Source organism: Mustela putorius, unplaced genomic scaffold, assembly GCF_011764305.1.
Source record: "Mustela putorius furo isolate JIRA1106 unplaced genomic scaffold, ASM1176430v1.1 tig00000129_pilon_pilon_pilon, whole genome shotgun sequence".
Taxonomy (NCBI): Eukaryota; Metazoa; Chordata; class Mammalia; order Carnivora; family Mustelidae; genus Mustela; species Mustela putorius.
Window position 1 is genome coordinate 14371889 of NW_025421290.1, and position 15739 is coordinate 14387627.

The 15739-nt window shown below is 40.0% G+C and overlaps 1 long non-coding RNA gene across 1 annotated transcript in view; it reads left to right on the top strand.

Moving 5' to 3' along the window:
• Nucleotides 1-14418, top strand: part of LOC106005919 — a 54179-nt gene extending 39761 nt beyond the window's left edge. The window contains exons 3-5 of the long non-coding RNA XR_001179641.2: nucleotides 6455-6551; nucleotides 7750-7853; nucleotides 14218-14418. This is a non-coding gene — a long non-coding RNA (uncharacterized LOC106005919). The remainder of the gene's footprint in view (nucleotides 1-6454; nucleotides 6552-7749; nucleotides 7854-14217) is intronic.
• Nucleotides 14419-15739: the final 1321 nt, after the last annotated feature.

Genomic DNA, 15739 nt, shown 5'->3' on the forward strand with positions numbered 1-15739 from the left:
GTTGGTGTTTATAAAGAACTGTAAGGGTTTATATTCATGAATTAAAATGTATTTAAAATCTATTAAAAGCTTGCTGTGGGTCATACCCCGTGGTAAGCATTCCATACATACTACTTCATTTAATCCTCAGACAAGGAAGTGAAACAGAATTAACTTAACCAAAGTCACACAGCTAGGACTAGATGGTGAGCCATCATATTCCATGCTCTACCCTGACTGTATATTTTCATCACCTGGGAAGCTTTGAAAAAACTTGTGCTGGGTCTTCCACCAAACCCAAAGAATCAGAAGCTCTGGAAACAAAGAGTACTGGTTTTTGTTTTTGTTTTTTATTTTTTAAGTCTTGGCAGGTACTTCTAATGTGCAGCCAGTGTTGAAATTATAGCTATTTCATGCACCCAAAGACTCTGGGATGGGGTCCACCATCTTTAGCTTCAACAATCAACTTAGATTATTCTAATACAGGTGGGCCACAGTCACAGTTTGAGAGAAACTAGTCTAGAATGGAAATTTTTTAGAAATTAAAGCTAATTAAAAAAAATTAAATTTTTTTTAGAAATTTTTGCATACATCCAAATTAACTCAAGCCCTTATTGAAATGGTTTACTGTGCCCCACCTCCACAATTTCTGATTGAGGAAGTGTGGGATGAGGCCTAGGCATCTGTCTTTCTAACAAATTTCCAGGTGATGCTGGTGCAGGGATACCACATTATAGGAATCACTTTGATCCAATGGAAAAAGGACAGTCTCTTCAGTGAATGCTGGTGAGAAAATTGGACAACCACATGTAGAAGAATGAAAATGGACCATTTTTCTCACATCCTACACAAAGAGAAACTTAACATGGATGAAAAACCTCAATTTGAGGCAGGAATCCATCAAAATCCTAGAGATCATGGGCAGCAACTTCTTCAACCTTAGCTGCAACAGCTCCTTGCTAGACATGTCTCCAAAGGGAAGGGAAACAAAAGCAAAAATGAACTACTGGGACTTCATCAAGATAAAAGGCTTCTGCACAACAAAGGAAACAGTCAATAAAACTAAAAGGCAATCTACAGAATGGGAGAAGATATTAGCAAATGACTTATTAGATAAAAGGTTAGTATCTAAGATCTATAAAGAACTTATCAAACTTGAGGCACCTGAATGGCTGTCGGTTGAGCATCTGCCTTCAGCTCTGGTCAGGAACCTAGAGTCCTGGGATCTAGCCCCACATCAGGGTCCCTACTGGGTGGAGAGCCTGCTTCTCCCTCTCCCTCTGGCCCCCCCACTGTTTGTGCTTGCTCTCTCTCTCTCTCTGTCAAATATATAAATAAAACCTTAAAAAAAAAAGAACTTATCAAACTCAACACCCAAAAAACAAATAATCCAGTCAAGAAATGGGCAGAAGACATGAATAGACATTTCTCCAAAAAAGACACACAGATGGCTAATAGACACATGAAAAAATGTTCCACATTACTTGACATTAGGGAAATACAAATCAAAACCACAATGAGAAACCACCTCACACCAGTCAGAATAACTAAAATTAATAAGACAGGAAACAATAAATGTTGGCGAGAATGCAGAGAAAGGAAGCCCTCTTACACTGTTGATACAGTCACTCTGGAAGACATTTTGGAGATTCCTCAAGAAGTTAAAAATAGAGGTACCCTACGACCCCACAACAAATACCAACTAGGTATTTACCCTGAAGATACAAGTTTAGTGATCTGAAGAGCACCTGCACCCCAGTGTTCATAGCAGCAATGTCTACAATAGCCAAACTGTGGAAAGAGCTGAGATGTCCATCAACAGATTAAGGGATAGAGAAGATGTGGTATATGTATAGAATGGAATACTACTCAGCCATCAGAAAGGATGAGTACTTACAATTTACATCAAATGGGTGGAACTCGAGGGTATTATGCTTAGCAAAATAAGTCAGTCTGAGAAAGACAATTATCATATGGTTTCACTCATACATGAAATATAAGAAAAAGGGCAGAGGACCATAGGAGAAGGGAGGAAAAACAGAATGGGAAGTCATCAGAGAGAGAGAAAAACTATGAGAGACTTAACTATAAGAAACAAACTGTGGGTTGCTGGAGGGGTGGTGGGTGGGGCAATGGGGTAACTGGGTGATGAGCATTAAGGAGGTCATGTAATGTGATGAGAACTGGGTGTTACACAAAACTGATAACTTATTAAACACTACCTCTGAAGTTAATGATGTACTGTAAGTTGGCTAATTGAATTTTTAAAAAATCACTGATTGGGGCACCTGGATGGCTCAGTCCTTAAGCATCTGATTTTGGCTCAGGTCATGGTCTCAGGGTCCTGGAATGGGGCCCCATGTCAGGCCTCAAGTTGGCCTGTGTCGAGCTCCATGTTCAGCAAGGAGTCTACTTGTCCCCCTCTCTCTTCCTCTACACCTCCCCCTACTTGTGTGCTTACATGCATGTAGTGCACACACATGCACTCTCCCTTTCTCTCTCATATCAATAAATAAAATCTTAAAAAAGAATCACTTGGATCTTCTGAAAAGTCACAGAAGGAAAAGACAGACTGATAAATGTTCATTTTACAAATATGTGTATTTTTTTGCAGTACTTTGCTGATTCTTTCTTTTGATAAATGCTTATAAGTTTCCACAGTGTGTCAACACTGTACTAGCTTCTGGGACTTGAATACATATCATGTTACCCAGGTGTTTATAACCTAGAACCACAATTCCATGCTGTGATTAAAGAACATAAGCATCCATGGGAACTCAAAAAGGGAGTGCTGAATGATGGACAAGAATAGGGAGGGGGTAAGGTGCCTAGGCTCAGTCCGTTAAGACTCCAACTCTTGGTTTTGATTTCATGGGTCATGGGATGAGCCCCATGTCAGGATTTTACTCAGCAGGGACTCTGTCTGAAGATTCTCTCACTCTGTCCCTCCCTCTACTTGCTCTTTCTCTCTCTCTCCCCCATCTCTCTAAATATACAAATAAATAAATATTCTTTAAAAAATTGGAAGAGGTTAGAACTAAAGAAAACTTACTTCATAGTGGCAGTGATGGTTGGGTTGAATGTTGAAAGTGAAGTACCAGCTGCCTGGAATGACGAGAGAAGAAGGACATTTTGGGTAGCCTTGAAAATTTCAAGCTGTAATGAGCTGGTGAATGATGTCCAATATAGGCATGGTGAAAATGAAGACTGAGCAAAAGCTAACCATGGAGAATAGTGAAAGCTTGGGCTTTATCTTGCAGGCAATGGGGAGTTCTTGCATTGCTTTAAGATGTAGAGTAATACAATAAGATTTTCATTTTAAAATATTCACTTGTGGGGCGCCTGGGTGGCTCAGTGGGTTAAGCCGCTGCCTTCGGCTCAGGTCATGATCTCAGCGTCCTGGGATCGAGGCCCGCATCGGGCTCTCTGCTCAGCAGGGAGCCTGCTTCCCTCTCTCTCTCTCTGCCTCCCTCTCTGTCTACTTGTGATCTCTGTCAAATAAACAAATGAAATCTTTAAAAAAAAAAAAAAAAAAAAAAATATTCACTTGTGTTATAGTATAGAAAACAGAAAATTGGGACATGATCTGACTCAGGGAGACAAGTTAAGGACAATCCAGGTGAGAGAAGATTAGAGTGTAGTAGTACTATGAAGAAGAAAAATTGGGGCACCTGGGCAGCTCAGTGGGTTAAAGCCTCTGCCTTTGGCTCAGGTCATGATCTCAGGGTCCTGGGATCGAGCCCCACATCAGGCTCTCCATTCAGCGGGGAGCCTGCTTCCCTCTCTCTCTCTGCCTGCTTCTCTGCCTACTTGTAATCTCTGTCTGTCAAATAAATAAATAAATTTTTTAAAAAAATTGAACATCTTAGATTTTGTGGAGTTAAAATCAACAACAAATAGCATGGAAGGTCTACAGTGACACTCAGATTTCTGACTTGGATGACTGGTAGACCATGTAGCTATCCTAAAGAGAAAAAAAAAAAAAAAAACCACAAGAAGAAGAGTGAGTTTGGGGAGAAATAACAATAGTTTAACATTTATGAGGTAATATATATCAAGCACTGTGCCAAATGTCTTACATGTTTTATCTCATTCAGTCTACAAAAAACCCTGAGCAGTAAGTATGATTATTCTCATTTTCAGACAAGAAAATCGAGATTGAGAGAAGTAGAATATTTTGCCCAGGTGACATGGAGAATAAGTGGTAAAGCTGAGATTTAAAACTAAGTCTTAGGACTCCTGGGTGGCTCAGTCAGTTAAGCATCTGCCTTCAGCTCAGGTCAAGATCCCAGGATCTTGATCCTCAATGCAGGGATCGAGTCCTGCATTGGGTTTCTTGCTCAGTGGGAAGCCAGCTCCTCCCTCCGCTTGCCATTCCCCCAGCTTTTACTCTCACTCTCTCACACTCTCTCTTTGGCAAATAAATAAATAAAATCATTTATAAATAAATAAATAAATAAATAAATAAAACTAAGTCTATTTAGCTACACCAGGAGTCAGCAAACCTTTTTCTGCAAAGGTCCCAATACTAAATATTTTAGGCATTGTGAACTGTACAACTACTCAGTTCTGCCATTGTAGTGAAATCTATAGCCAATTATGAATAATAATTACCCATAAACAAATGGGTAACACTGTGTTATAATAAAACTTTACTTATAAACACTGAACTTTGAATTTCATATAATTCCATGTTTTCTGAAACAATATTATTTTGATTTTTCCAACCATTTAAAAATGTAAAAACCATTGTCTGTCCTTGGGCCATATAAAAACAGGGAGCAGGCCATATTCGGCCCTTTGGTCTTGGTTTGCCACCTCCTGAGCTGCTACTTCTGAGAAAGATTATTTTCCATTTTGGACTGCTGAGTTCAGAATGCCTGTGGAATGTTCAGGAAGAAATGTCCTATTGGCAGCTGTTGGAAATAGATCTAGACTTTAGAAGAGATCTGAACTAGAGACCTGAATTTCTGACTCATTCACATACAGGTGGCTAAATATAGAAGTTAATAGACTGGATGGGTTTACACAGAGGACAGCAAGTAGAGTGAGAAAGGAGAGAACACAACTATGGGTGACACCAAAAATAAGAACATAGTAGAGATAGGGAGGGGGGTGCGCCTGGGTGGCTCAGTGGGTTAAAGCCTCTGCCTTCAGCTCAGGTCATGATCCCAAGGTCCCAGAATCAAGCCCCACATCGGGCTCTCTGCTCAGCATGGAGCCTCCGTCCCCCTCTCTCTCTACCTGCCTTTCTGCCTACTTGTGATCTCTCTCTCTCTGTGTCAAATAAATAAATAAAATCTTTAAAAAAAAAAAAAGAGAGAGAGAGAGAAAGAAAGAGAGAGAGAACATAGGAGAAATGGGAATTCCAAAAGAGGAGACTAAGAAGAATCAGAGAAACAAGGGAAGAACTAAAAAAGAGTATTGTCACAAAAGCCAAAGAGAGAGTCAGAAAAGGAGTGGGAGTGGTCAACAGAGTAAATGCAGCAAAGGGGTTGATAAAGACCTGAGAACCATGAAGATTACAAGGCATGTGGCAATTAGGTCTAGTTGCCTTTGCCAAAGCAGTTTCAGGGAGGTGGTGGGGCTAATGTTTTATTGCAATGGATTCTAAAGCATACATAAGATAAGAAAGAAAGAAAACAGGTATAGTTTACTTTTTGAGAAAGTTGACAGTAAATGAAAGAAATCAGTAAGGAAGTAATTAGCTATCTTGGTCCCAGAAAAGGGCATCCTGAAGGCAACTCCTTCTTGTCCATTCCCACAAGATATTGGTCTCTCTTGAGTAACAATGTGCTGGGACCCTCAGGCAACTAACTGGGTAGAGATGAGGCAGCAACCGTTCAGGCTCCTAGTGGAATGACCTGAGGTAGCGTTCTTTCCCTGTGAACCAGATTTGGGAGTGAGGATCAGAGGCAGTGGTTACTGGGAAGAGCTTCTCATTTATTTAGCAAACTTTGGTTCCTGGGATAGACTACCTTAACCCCACATGTAAGTATGCTGGTTTTCCTGACTCTCAAAAGCCAGGAGAGAGCCAATGGTAAAGCTAATCTTCTGTGAGCTCCAAGATAGGAAGGCAGAGAGCAGGTGACTCAGGAGGAACAGGGCACCAGCCAAAGATCCATTTGCCTTACACTTCCTGCATTTAAGAATGACAACTAGGTCTTTGAGGCCAAGAGATAAATAATGAGCCCAAGAGAAAAATAATAGCTTACCTAAGAGTAGCCAGAAAAAGGTGAAACAGGTAGGATGATTATAATGCAAGCCCAATGTTATAGACCTGTTCCTGAAGGAAACAGGCAAACACTTGAATACTTAATAAGAGCACTTCATAAAGCAGCACCTCCTTCTCTAAGACCAGATGAAAGGAAGTGAGAGAGAATGCAGATATTGATAAGGTTATAAGCACGAGGTGAGAAGTTGAATGAGCATGTCCCTAAATGACCTTAATGTGTGCATGTTGACTCATTTGCAGAGAGAAGACAGTGAGGGGAATAGGACACACAAAACGCTGCTGGATGAGATCGATTATGGTGATCATACTTCTACAGATGTACTGTCTCCAAACTCCAGTAAGTCTTTATAACTATATGGTTTTTCACTAGCAGTACTTAACAAGGGTATAGATATAGAGAAGGTGAATGTATAGAATGGGATTTCAGTGAGAAAAAATTTGGGATTAGCAGTGAGAAAAGGTTAAGGCTGCTGGGCTCATGGCTTCTAGACAATTACTTTTCAAATCCTGGGTCACAATTCATCAGTGGATCATCAAACCAATTTAGTGGGTATTGTCCATTTTTGTAAAAATGAAGTTAAATGGAATGGAATAAGAAATAACAGTAAATTACTTTCGGTAACCTTTGTCTCAGTTAAGTACATGCATATATGTACTGTATATTTAGTTGTGATGTAGAAGGTAGTCTTCATAATGGGATATAATCAAAAAGCTTGAAAACCCCTGGTCTAGTCTATACAGAAAATAATGTTGTATTAATCATGAGCATTTCTGGCAAATATTCTGGTTTCCTTTCTGATGGGTGTAGGGTCCATAATCAAAGGAGCAAGACTGATACAAAGCGAAGGTCAAGCAAAGCTTTATTTCGTGCCAAGCATCAAGAAACAAACCGACCGTTTGGGGCCACGCAGAGAGGGCGACCTCTCTCTGCCTTACAGACTAGCTTTTAAGGGCAAAGGCCATGTGGTTGGGCCTGGCCACGCACAGATGGCCAATGAGATTGTAACACAAAGAGAAATCTGCACAGTCATGTTAGGTCACACATAAGTGACCAATTGAATTACAATTTACCCTATAGTAGATATTTGAACTAGCCTATCACCTTGGTCAGAATTGGCGCCCAAAGGGCACCCAAAGGGCGGGGCCCATACTCCTTGGTAGCTAGGGAGAAGGTATGTGCCCCCACTGATTAGATACCTCCACCTGGCCTGACCCACCCTTGTATTTGGGCTTTGTTACCTGGGACTGGTTTCCGGGACTTGTTTTTGAGTAAATTCCCTGAGAGAGGGGAGGCAGGGTCAGTTTAAGTTTTACTGCATAAACAACAAAATCGCTGTTTAACCGGATGGAATTGCTCTGGCTAAATAGGCCCTTACAATGGGTACATGATAAATTGTATTTCCCTGTACCCCTTAAAGTTAGGAATGGCCATTTAACTTGTTTGGACCATGGGAAGTGAGCAGAAGAGACACGGGTCTAAATTTAAGAGCTAGTGCATTATTAGCCGCATCTTTTTTGCCCCGTCACTGCATTAGGCAATGTTCCAGATGTTGCTCCTGAGTCCTTGAATCAGCCTGAGTCCTTGAATAAGACAGCAGAGCAGAGCCTCCAGCCAACACACAACAGATGCATATTATAGGTAACAAATAAACCTTTGTTGTTAGAAACCATTAAGATTTGAGTCTTCACTACTGCAGGATAACTTAGGCTGTCCTCTGCCTAATATAGAAGCCAAGTCTAGAAGGAATGATGATCCAACAGAAAATGGAGGGATCAAGAAACATCTTCCACACCGATACTCAATATGTCCTGATAGTCTACCAGAAAATAGATTAGCAAGTAATTGAGTGATAATTATGTAATTCAACAACAGTGAATAGTTCATGGAAGGAACCTATAATTATTGCCGAAGCCCTGAAGTGGGACTCAAGCTGTTCCTTGAAAGATGAATTGAATGGTCAAAGGAAGTAAGCCCACTCAATGAGGGGGAAACAATGAGCCAAAGATAATGGGCACAGCATTTAGGGCTGGGGGTAGGGGGTGGACAGAGAAATGAGACACGGTCCTACCAGAGGAGACAGTTCATGTTAGAATGGGAGAAAATGCAATTGGAAAAGGGAGGGTAGGATCCAACTTTGGAGGGGCGTTCAAATTATACAAAATATTTGGAATGAAGTAAAAATAAGATATATAAAGCCCTTAGTATGATGTCTACCCATAACTAGGGACTCGGCTTATATTTATTGCTGTTTTGGTTGATGTTTTGGTGCAAACATGAGAGATTTCTAAGAAGAGATGTACCATGAAAGCCATGCTTAAGCTAATCTGGCAGTTGTGCACAGAGCAGACTAAAGAATAAACAAGTAAATATGACAAAACATTTGAGGAGGCAGTGGTCCAGGGGTGAGGTGATGAGAGAAGAAGGAAAAAATAAATTCCACAGTAACTACTATTTTTTTGTCTACCAGCCACTTCTTCACATGGCCACCAAGTGAACACTCATAAGAACAAAATGTTCCTATGTTAAGAACATACAAAAATAGGGGCTCTCTTTAGACCCTGAAATCGCCAGTAGTACCCACAGTAACACCTTGCAGGGTATCCCCATTCCTCAAAAATCCTGCTTTTACAAACCCCACCCAATGCCATAGAACCTGCCTAGCATACCAGGTGGGAATAAGGAAGCCTGCAACTCTTCAAGAGAAGACAGAGCCAGTTAGTCTCTTAGTAACTTTCCCTCCCTCACTTAGTGTTGCCTCCATTTCTGCATAGAATACAAGTTTCCTGATGCATCTGAGAACTTTAGTCAGTGGCACCAAGGCCAACTGGCCTTTCAAAAATTTAACTACTTAACCTTTACCAAGTAGCTATATAGTGTTGCAGGTTAGACTAAGTAACTTTATAAATAGTCTCTCTGATTCTTGATGAACTGTTCATGAGGGTAATCATGGGCAGCCTCTAAGGTGTTCTGTCTCAGTCTGCTACTCTGTGTACCAGGAAAACAATCACATTCACTTCACAGAGAAAAGGCAAATCTTAATTAACATTTACAAAACAGTTTGACATCATCTAATGAAAAGTGCCATACCTAAGCAACAGATAATTACAGGCAGGTTTGTCCCTATGATCCTTCAAGAGAAGAAAGCAATAATTTGGATTTCTATCATTGTTGCTCAATCATAGATCAACTTCTTGACAAACATATATCACCATCCTAACTTTCTGGTTAAGAAGGCAAGTCTTTAATAACTAAAAATAAAATACATAAAATTATCACATCATCTCCTACTTCTCCAGCCAAGGACACATATTCTTCTTCTATCAGACCAGCAAACCTGGGATCAAGTCCAGCTACTTAAATACAGTGGGAGGTGGGGTGAAGGGGAACCCTAGACCCAAAGTCGTAAATGATCTGCCCAAGGTCAGTGTGAATTTGGCCCCAGAAATTTTATTCCAATTCTCTAGCTCTAATTCTTCTCTCTCAAATTAGTCTGAATTGATGAGTTGAGTCACCAGAAAGAATTAAAAGGTAGAAAGTATGTCTTTTTTTCCTAGTTAGAATATCAGATTTTCTGAAATAGACTAATTCTCTATGCCAACCAGCATAAGGACTCCTGAAATGTCCTACTTAAGTAGATGTAGGCCAGTGCCTTCTCTGCTAAAATATTTTAAGTTTGCAAGTGATGTCCCTTCCATATCTGGGAAAGAACATTTCTAAATACATAGCAGATTTCTTGTATTTTCTCTGGAAGCCTTTCCCAAGCTGTTTCGTAATAAGTGGGTTGCTGCTAAAGCCCATTCTGTTCCCTCAAAGCAAAACTCTCACAACAAGTTCGGCTTCTTGGCCCCAAAGACCACAATGTATGCACAGGTCTGGTACCAAAAAATCATCTGGAAAAATTCTACATTCTTGCATTAAATGCCTGATTTGTGTGCTCTTTCTTCCATCAAAAAGAAGTTTGTGAGATATAAAGTTATTTTTTACTCACATTTGCTTATCAGAAAACTTTGGAAGAACTGCGATTTTTGTTCTGAAAACATCATGATTTATAGAGCAGCTCTTAGGCGTTGAGCATTCATTTCCTCCAAGGTATAAGTTTGTTCCTACAATAGTACATTTTGCAAGATTCCTGTAAGAAAATTCTTGAGAAGGTAATTAAATTATAAGAATATTTACCTCAAGGCACCTAGGTGGCTCAGTCCGTTAAGCTTCTGCCTTCAGCTCAGGTCATGATCCCAGAGTCCTGGGATCAACTCCGGAGTCGTGTTCTGTTCCCTGCTTAGCAGGGGAATCTGCTTCTCCCCCTCCCCTTGCTTATCCTCTCTCTCACTCACTCTCTCTCTTTCAAATAAATAAAAATAAATAAAATCTTAAACTAAAAGAATATTTACCTCAATTCAGTACCTTTTCTTAGATTGTAATGTATGAAATTTAAAGATACTACATTTGCTTATATATGATAATGTGGGAAATATCCTATTATTTAGTTAATTTTTAGTTTCTTCTATAAAAATATGTTTAGAACTTACCAGTCCCACTTTTTCCAATGGAAAGTCATAATAATTTTTTAAGGGGTATTGTGGAGGGAGACTCTAGATATAAAATTTCTCATATCCAGAAAAGAAAAATTAAGACATTCCTCACTTGATAATCTGCATAATGTGTTTTTACTTCAGTGAAATGAAAATAGCATTAATTATAAATACACTTACAGATTCCTTTATTCTATACAGTTTTCTTTAAATCCTGATTAAATGGTATAATAGCCCTGAAATATACAATTGGCTCTTTATTATTTAATCCAGAGGTTGGCAGCACCAACCACAAAGCAGAGCCAACTACATCATGTCACAAGAAGGGCACCATAACTTCACGCTCACGGTGAGAATCATGTGTGGAAAGCAAATCTGGTAACGAAAACCAGGCTTGGAATGCATGTGGTGCCTGGTGTTGCTTTTCCAGAAAGGTTTTCATTATAATAATTAATAGCATTTTTTGAGGAGGGAAAACAGGAGAAAAGGAGCAAAAAAACATTGTTGTTGGTGGGCAAGAGTATAAGGAATGCTCTCAGGGTGTGGGTGGGGAGAATCAAGAATGCACATAATAGATTACATAGGTGTGCCGCTTTCCTCCTGGGAAACTAACACACCTCAGCCTTTCACAATATTACACATTTATGCTTGGGTTCAAACTCCAGCTCCACAGCATCTAGCTTTGTGACCTTGCCAAGTTACTTTACCCCCTCTCTCCCTCAGTTTCCTCCTTTGTAAAATAGGGTTATTAGGCTTTGTTTCATAGTGTTGATGTGTGGATTAAATAAGGTGATATATGTAAATCATTTAATGTACTGCCTGGGACACAATAGAGCTTTTATGATTAGCTGTTTGTATTATTATCATCCACATTTCCATTTTAAAACTTACTTTCAACTAAGGCATCTTTCTTCTTAGAGTGAAACCAGTTATTCACATGCCAATTTTTATTTTTTTATTTATTTATTTTAGATTTTTGTTTATTTATTTGACAGGCAGAAAAATTACAGGTAGGCAGAGAGGCTGGCAGAGAGAGGGGGGAGGCAGGCTCCCTGCCAAGCAGAGAGCCCGATGCGGGGCTTGATCCCAGGAGCCTGGGATCATGACCTGAGCCAAAGGCAGAGGCTTTAACCCACTGAACCACCCAGGCACTCTCACATGCCAAATTTTAATTATTGCTACCATTTTCAATGCAAATATGGCATCACTAATTCTTCCCAACCATTTCAGTCACACCCTCCACTCTGTGGAGAGCACTTACAGGACACAGACATGTCAGACAAACATGAATAGAACACAAGTCATCTATGATAAGTGTATGTTTGAGAGTCACACAAAATACTGGGCATACAGAAAAGAGAGCACTTACGTTGAATTGGGAGAATCAAGGAATAACTTACAGAAGAAGTTAGAGCGAGTCCTTTTTCAGGCTCTGCACTCAGCAAAGAGTCTGTTTAAGGCTCTCTCTTTCCTCTGCCCTTGCCCCCAGCCTCTCTCTAAATAAGTAAATAAATCTTAAAAAAAAAAATAATAGATGAACAGAGATTTGAAGGTGGGGAAGAGGGAGAGGAAGGAGTCTACTCTAGGACATAGAACCAATAGCCTGATGTGAAAAGGGGATGGGAAGAGGAAAGGGAAGTGTGAAGAAATGAACCTAGGGAGTTGGCACATAGAGTGGACAGCTGTGTGAGAGATACAAATGTGATGGGCTATGATGATTAACTTTATGTATCCACTTGACTGGGCCTTGGGGTGCCCAGACATTTGGTCATATATTATTCTGAAAGTGTCTGTGGGGGTGTTTCTGGGTGACATTAGCATTTGAATTAGTAGCATTTGAATGAGTAAAGCAGATTGCTCTTCCTAATATGGATGGGCATCACCCAATCAGTTGAAGGCCTGAATAGAACAAAAAGTCTGGCCCTCCCTCAAAAAAAGAGGAATTTCTCCTGAGTGATTGCCTAAGAGCTAGTCCATTGGTTTTTGTTTTTGTTTTTGTTTTTTTCAGCCTTTGGACTCAAACTGAAACATTGGATTTTCTTGGGTCTTGAGTCCCCAGTTTTCAGACTTAAATTACACCATTAGCAATCCTGGAACTCCAAAGTGCCAAATGTAAATCTTAGGACTTAAAAACTTCTATAATCACATGAGCCAATTCCTTAAAATGAATCAGCCAACCAACCAATCAACCAACCACTCAGTCCTGTTGGTTCTATTTTTCTGGAGAACCCTGGCTAATACATGGGGTTGGTGGTGGGGGGTGGGGGGAGATGGAATTTTCAAATATCTCTCCCTCGGTTGCCTTCTGAGGGCAAGTCTATAACTGCACATGGATTCTTTTTTTTTTTTAATATTTTGTTTATTGATTTGGGAGAGATAGAGAGCATGGGTAGAGGGATAGGCAGAACTCCCTGCTGAACAGGGAGTCCAAAGTGGGACTCCCTCCATCTCAGGACCCTGGGATGGGAATATTGAGCCAAGGTCAAATGTTTAACTGACTGACCCACCCAGGTGTCCCTACACATGAGTTCTTTGATGTGTTGCCAGGGCTTATAGATAACGCTGCAAAATAAGAGGGAAAAGATGGGGACAGATTGATTTACAAAAGTGCTGACATGAAGCTTCTCTTAAAAACATCTTTCAACTTCAAGGCTGAAAAAAGAGGGTGAAAGAGTAGTGGAGACAGTTTTGAGGAGATTATCAAGGAGAGATGGAAAGAAGTATATTTCAGGGTATGACTGCAGAGAGAAAGCTCTGCAGAGAAGGGTTTGGGGAAGTTTTGCTGGAGCTTCTATGTAGCAGTTTTCCCTGGGCTCGAGAGGCTCCAGTGACCACCAGACTACTTTTTACAGTCAGATTCATGTTACTTTGAGATAAGTCACCATGCTGAGGGTGGACTTAAGCAGGGAATAAAAAAGCCAAGTTTTATTTGAGTTGTTCAAATAAGCCCTTCAGAAAAAGATAAAAATACAAGTAGAAAGAGAAATAAACTATTTCTCTATATACCAGAATGGTGTAACAGATACCCAGTAAACAGTGACTTAATTAAATATGAGATTTTGTTCTCTTCTATGACAGTAGGTCCAGAGATTGATAACCAAAGCAAGTAAAGCAGCTCAGCAAAGTAGCCCTGCTATTTTCCTGCTCTGCTATTCACCTCTGAGTTTACCAGATGGCTGCAGCCCTTTGAATCACTGTGTCTATTTAGCCCCAAAGAAGGGAAAAGGGCAAAAGGGTACTACTGCCAGCTGAGCCTGTCCCTTTATATCAGGGAATTATAGTTTTTCCCATACAGCCTACATGCCTTTTATTGGCTCTAAGAAAAGTTTGGGAAAATTAATACTTTTAATTAATTAATACTTTATCTGTTAGTAAGGAAAACAAGTAAATAAGTATAGGGTAGGCAAGGGATAGAGTCTGCCACATACAAAATATTTAATTGGAAAAAATCTCTTTGTTACTCAATTCAGACAAAGGCTAACACCTTGAGTGGAAGCAAAGGAGGAAAGAACCTCCCTGCTTGAGAAGAGGAGAGGAAATACTTAATTGATCCCAAAGCAGACAAGGACAGACAGAGAAGAGAAGAAAGGAGGACCCAACAAGATGATATCAGAGCATTGCACATCATGACTCCCCACTTTGGTTCTCTCCAAACCTCGGTAAAAAGGTACTACCCCTCTCACTCCTCTAAAAAATCATAAAACACTTAATGTTAGTAGCTTTCCTGTAGAAATCATAAAGGTATGGAACTCTGCATCTAATATGGCATGGGCTAGAATGTTAAAATCCTTCCTAGTTTTGGGAGCATCGAGACAGGGAAATTCAGAAAGAACTAAGCCATCAAAAATCCTAGGAAAGGTCAATGGAAGTGCCTTACCACACATAGACCAAGAACCAAACAAAAACAAAAACAAAAAAAACCACAAACAAGCAAAACCCACAATTAACATTATACCAACCCTCACTGGAACTCAATTCCAAAGTTTCAACCTCCTTCAGTGAATCATTTATTTTTACTCTTTTTTTTTTTCAATTCCAAATCAAAATCAGGAGGGTTATTGATGACCACCAGCTATACCCTGTGAATGAACTAAGTGTGGAATTTATATAACCTCTTTTATTTGCATAGTAATGCTCTTCTTTGTTGGATATATAAGTGATGCACCATAATACTCCCCCAACATAATTTTCCTGAATTTGTGTTCTATTGCAGTGTGACAAATTACCACAAATTCAGGGCCTTAAAACACCACACATTTATTATTTCACATTTTCCATGGATTAGGAATCAAGGCACAGCTTGACTAGCTCCTCAGCTCAGAGTCTCACAAGGCTGCAGTCAAAGCGTTGACCAGACTACATTCCCATTTGGAGACTTCACCGGACAGGAATCTACTTTCAAGCTCTTTGGGGACTTCTCCAGACAGGAATCCACTTCCAAGCTCTTTGGGTTGTTGGCAGACTTTATTTCCTTGTGACTGCATGGCTGGGGCTTAGCTTTGTGCTAGCAGTAGACTGGAGGCCTCTTTTGATCCTAGAGGCTACCCATAGTCCTTTGATATATGAGCTTTTTCAATATAGCTGTCTATTCATCCAGCAAGAATCTGTAGTTCCAGTCTGCTAAGAAGAGTCTTATATAATGTAACATAATCACAGGAATGATATCTCATCACCTTTACAATATAACATAACCTAACCATGGGAGTGACATCCTATCATCTTTGTATGTGTGTGTGTGTGTTACCTACACTCATAAATCCTGCCTAAACTCAGAGGGATTACACAAAGGCATAAAGACTAGGAGGTAGGAACCGCTGGAGGCCAACTTGGCATCTATCTGCTACACAATCCTTATCATATACAAGTTGCCAACCAGGGAAAATTTGTCTATAGCAAGAATTCAGATAAAAGGTCTCAAGCATTTCTCACTTATGTAAGTACCACATACATCCTTTATGTCATGAAACTCAAGAGAAGAGTGTATAGTTAGAC